The following is a 6,010-nucleotide window of genomic DNA, read 5'->3' as shown; positions in this document are numbered from 1 at the left end:
CATTCTTCATTGGCTCAGGTATATAAAGGGTTTATTAAGGGGTATGGGGTAAAGTTTTCACGTATATTGGGTTGCCTTGATAAGTTCCTCGATCTTGGGTATACGTGTGATCATTGATTGAGGTTTGGGGATCGGGAGTAGGTTGTGGTGCATTTTGAGGAGTGTGATAAGTGGTGGTTTGCAGATATTGGGTCGGGTGATGGTGGTGTTATTGAGGGGTTTGCACTAGTGGTGGATTAAGGGTTTTGGGAGTTACGGGATTGTAATACTGGTGTGGTGCGGGAGGATTCGAAGCTATGGGTGGTGGATTCTGTTTTTTTGTGCTTTGTGGTAGAGTTTGGTTGTGAGTGGTTGTGTTTTGCTAGTTGATGTCAGGAACATTTAAAGTAAGGAGAAGGTTTGCCAGATTTTTGACCTGCTCAAGCTCACCGTGCAGCGCCAGGATTTTCTTGCTCCAAACATATGACCAGCTATCCTGGTGTACTTCTTCCGTCTGAGGTTTAAACATTCTCTGTCATGGTGGCATTGTCTTTTCTAATATCACTTAAATCATCCATCTTCCCTTACCTTTGCCTTTACTTTTCGAGTCGCTAGGTGGAGGAGGGGGTGGAGGACCTCTGGATCTGGTATGGTATGATGATGATGCCAGTATGCACGAACCAACCCTTAGGAATGGGAATAATTAAAAAGAAAATAAAAACAAAAGGTAACCAAGTCAGTAAGACGAATTAAAAGAGTGTTTGCAATATTTAAGAATGTATCACATAAGGTCATGCAATAATTCGCGTCCTAATTTTGGGGACCTCATTGTGCCTGAAGTAGGCCTCAGAGACATATAGCCTTGGAGAAAATTCATGCCAACGTTTGCTTCATTTCATTAGTGAGAAAATAAGCCAAAACAATCTTTCACTAAATCGACAATAATAATAATAAAGTTACTAATGGCATTAAGCTTTATTACATCGATATCTAATCTAATCTAGAAACAACAACAAAAACAACAACAACAACAACAACAACATACCTAGTATTATCCCATATCATGGGGTCTGGGGAGGGTAGTGTGTACGCAGACGTTACCCCTACCTTGTGTGGATAGAGAGGTTGTTTCCAATAGACCCTCGGCTCAGGAAAGCATAAGCACCACATTAATGAAAATATAGGCAAGAAGGGACAATACCAAAAAGCCATATCAAAGCAGAATAAAAACAACAAGACAATAAGGTGATCAACAATGAAAGAAAACAACGGTTAGGCATAAAATCCTACTATCAACAGAAAGCGAGACTGTGTGCCGATACTATTGTTATGAACACTCTAGACTACCTACTCTACTACCTAATCCTTGACCTCCATACCTTCATATCAAAGGTCATGTCCTCGGCCAGCTGAAGTTGTGCCATGTCTTGCCTAATCACCTCTCCCTACCTCCTCTTCGGCCTACCTCTTCCTCTCTATAGTCCCTCAAATGTCAACCTCTTACACCTGTCCAGCCTCACCTCCCCTTCCCCTCCTTGAGTCTCGCCACTGAACTTACACTCCAAGTATTTTTTCTTGGTCATGCTCAACTTGAAACCTTTAGATTCCAGGGTCTGCCTTCATACCTCTAATTGAGCATTCACACCGTACGCATATCATCAATCAATACAATATCATTTGCAAATAGCATTCACCACAGCACCTCCTCTTGGATGTGGCACGTCACTACGTCCATCACTAGAGCAAACAAAAAAGGACTGAGTGTCGACCCCAGATGCAAACCCATCATAACTAGAAAATGGTCTGAGTCCCCACCCACCATCCTCACTCGGGTCTTTACTCCATCATACATGTCCTTAATCAACCTAACGTAGGCACAGGAACATCTCTAGCCTCCAAACATCTCTACAAAACCTCTCTCAGAACTTTATCGTACGCCTTTTCTATGTCGATGAACACCATATGCAAGTCCTTCTTTCTCTCCCTATACTGCTCCATCAATCTCCAAACAAGGTGGATGGCTTCTACAGTCAAATGCCTCGGCGTAAAAACTGGTTCTCGGAAATAGACACACTCCTCCTCACCCTAAGCTCTACCACTCTCTCCCAGACTTTCATAGTATGGCTAAGCAGCTTGATACCCCAATAGTTATTGAAATTTTCGATATCACCCTTGTTCTTGTATACAGGAACCATCGTGCTCCACATCCACTCTTCGGGCATCTTCTTCATTCTAAAAATGGCATTAAATAACCTAGTGAGCCACTCCAAGCCTTCCTTGCCCGCACTCTTCCAAAACTTCACCGGAATTTCATCCGGCCCGGTCGCTTTGCCCCTACTCATCTTACGCATAGCCCCCTCAACTTCATCAACTTTAATCCGCCTACAATACCCAAAGGCACAATGACTCCCGGAGAGTTCCAAATCACCCAGTACAATGCTCTTATCCCCCTCCTCGTTCAAGAGACGATGGAAGTAGGTCTGCCATCTTTGACGGATAAGCCCCTCCTCCAACAAAACTCTACCTTCTTCGTCCTTGATGCACTTTACTTGGTCCAAGTCACGCGCCTTCCTTTCTAATGCCTTGGCTAACCTGAACAACCTCTTATCCCCAACTCGACCCTCAAGTTCCTTTCTCGTGCCTTGGCTAAAATAAGCTTGAAAGCAGTAAAGAATATTATCTCCTAATCTGCTTGGTCCCTGAAGGACCTTTTCCATGATTGGCTCTCTTGAACCCATCAATCATGTTTCCCAGATCGCGCATGTCCAGTAATAAGTAAGCTTTTGACAGCTTCCCTTATTCATCATCGCCCATGCCTTGACAGTCCCAAAGCCTCTTTCCCATCTTCCCTTCTAGCTCCATCAATCCTTGCTCCAAGTATTCTAACCTCTTTGTTGATTTATTGTCAATCTCTTTCCATTCCCTTATCGTCTCCATGTTCACTTTATGTTGTTACAGGTGCTTAGCTTCAGACTCGAACACCCTTTTGTGTAGCCTCTTGTACTTCACTAGTGCTTCAGCTACCACATCTATGATCCTATCCTTCTGATTGACTCCTGGTTTGACATCCCTGACTCTGTCATTTTCTAACCATAAGAGATAGTAGTACATATGATCGGTGTGATACCTGTCTGGTTGAATAGTTTCTCCTTCCATGATGATCTTTTAGTTCCACATATGTTGTGCTTCGAACTTGAATGGGATGACATCCCCTTTGAAATCTACCTTATACTGAACCATGTTGGAAACTCGAGGTATGACTTGTTTCCTTCTAGCTTGCCTCATTACCCTTATAGGAGCGTAAGGGTAGATGCCTCGCAGCCCGATCTGTACTAAATAAGTAGTTCCTTTTGGATCTAGTAATGAACTCACTACTAGGAAACTATTCAAACATCTAATGCACTTGCTCATCTGTCAGATTGTTGAAGAAACGCACCCAGCCTACAGTATTTCCAAGCTTTGCAAACCTGTCTGGAATGAACGTCATCTTCTTTGGATGATGATTGGCTATATAGTCGTTCAGTGGCCTTCGCAGAAGCTCCTGGAGATACTCACCCCTATGAAAGTGTTCCAGCAGGTATAGTTGTAGCAAGAGATTACAACCCTCAAAGTGTCCGGCCCCATGCTTACATCGGTCTAGAGCACGGTACATTTCAGCTAAGATCATCGGGATGATAGTATACGTCTTCCCTCGATACCTTCCATTAAAGTCCTAGCGACCATTTCTAAGTGAATATGAATTCTTCCCCCTTGCATCTGAAAGATCAACAAACCCAGGAAGCAAACTATGAAAACATAAACCCAGTGATGTACCCATCCCAAAGGGGTAATGTCTATGTAAGGCCCCGCAAAATTTCACCTAAAACCTGAGGTTCCGTGGCGCCGAGGTAGGATAATGTGTGTGGTGATTTTTTTGGGTCGAATAGTGCTCTAGGGAGTTAAAGGAAAATGTTGGCAGAAAAAGACATTTCTGCGACCCACTATGCGGCTGCAGAATCACTCTGTGGGCCGCAGAATGGCCGCAGAGTGAAGCAGAAACTTGAGCAAAGATTGTGGGTCATTATGCGGTCTATTATGCGATCGCAAAATTACTTTGTGGGCCGCAGATTGCATCGCGAGATCGACATGAGAAATTCCAGGGGGAGATTTTGCGGTCCACTTTGCGACCGCAAAATCGATATGCGAACCTTAGAACAGCCGCATACCCAGGCAGAGGTGCCCAGTTCCGGAGGGCCATTTCGCAGCCCATTTTGCGGGCCGCAGAAGCTTTATGCGGTCACATATGCGACCACAGATCCTGTTCCGGAGCTTCATTTTTGGGTTTTTATAACCCGACTCTATTTCGTTATATAGATGTTGTGGACCAATTTTCTTGCAAAAATCTGATATTTTGGGGGTGAGAGAGTGCCCTAGAGTGGGAGAGAGTTCTTCAACAATTTGTTCTTCAATTCTTGCTCAAATCTTGGACGTTTAACAAGGAAAACTCCCTAGGTCTTCATCCTAGAGGTAAGATTCTACACCTAACCCTTAATTTCGAAATTTAACTAGAAATGGGTAATTAGTAAGATAATTCTTGGGTAAGAGAGTTTTTTTATTATGCATGCATGTGTTATCAAGGGGTGTAGGAAGATTGTTGAGCTAAAAATATTAAATAATGGGTTGTGGGATGATGGAGTCCTCCATAAAAGGGCCTTGAAACTTTAATGCACACCTAGTGTTTTAGAAAATACTCAAATGAGCTAGAACCATGATCATCTTCCTAATTTTGGTTCAATTTGCTATATTTTTAAAATACATCAAAGTTGCTAAGAGTTCCGGAACATTTTAGAGTTTAAGGAAGCTCAAGGGAGGTATGTGTGCTAAACTCTTCTCTTAGAATTGAACCCCACAATATCCATGTAAGTCCCGAGTTGCTCATTGTGAATCGATTATCCCTGATAAGGTTGTGTCAAAAGACATCCGTGATAAACATGTAATTAAAATTTTCTTGTTATGTTGTACTACTATTTGAGAATGTGTTCAAAGTATGAGTTGCATATCTAAATCCCTTGATTTCAAGTTTTGTTTCAAATGAAATCTAATGAAAATTGTGTAAGAAACCTTAATGCACTTAAGACTCTTATTTGCTCATATGTGTGCTTAAATGTCTTGAATAGAAATGCCTTGTTGTTGGAAAGTCCATGATGATGGTTGAAAGTGAAAAGGTGTGCATGAAATATGAAACATGAAATACGAAACACGAAATGCGAAATATGGAACACGGCCAACGTGCCAAGAGTAATAATACAATTGTGACCACTAGTGCCAGTAAAATGAAGAGATGTGCAAGAAGTATGAAATGGGATGATTGATAGAAAAGGATGATGTATCGGATGAGAATCGGGTCGTGATCGGACGGCTTGCCGCACGTATGGTAGTGATTGTGTTGGAACATGTACTTGAAATTGTAATTGTGGTTGACTTCTCGAATGAGACGGCCTAATCGGTCAGGTAGTGATCGGACGCCATGCCGCACACATGGTGGCGATTATGCTGGAAACTATAATCTAAATCGGAATTGTGATTGTGATTGTGGTTGATGTCTTGATTGAGGCAGCCTAGCCGATCGGGTCGTGATCGGACTCCATACCAAAAGTACGGTGGTATTGTGAATGCTGACATCGGTGCTAAGATCTCCCAACCTAAACAATGAAGGTTTACTTGAAAGACTTATCTTTCTCCTAACTTGATGTTTGATATCGCTTGAGGTTTTGAATTGAAGTTATGATTGTTCCTTCTTGCATTATTACTCATTCTATTGAGAGGGTGTTTAGTTATACATACTAGTACTATTCCAAATGCACTAACGTCCCGTTTGCCGGGGGCACTGCATCTTCAATGGATGCAGGTGGTTCCATAGCAGGCGGCGTTGATCAGTGATAGTGGTACACCCTCTTCCCAGTAGACTTGGTAAGCCTCACTTTATTTCGGGGTCATGTATCTTTTGTTTATTATATTATCATATTTTGAGGTATAGCCTGAGCTTTGTTGC

The sequence above is a fragment of the Nicotiana tabacum genome, chromosome 21 (assembly GCF_000715075.1).
Source record: "Nicotiana tabacum cultivar K326 chromosome 21, ASM71507v2, whole genome shotgun sequence".
Classification (NCBI taxonomy): domain Eukaryota; kingdom Viridiplantae; phylum Streptophyta; class Magnoliopsida; order Solanales; family Solanaceae; genus Nicotiana; species Nicotiana tabacum.
This window is presented reverse-complemented; position numbering follows the sequence as displayed.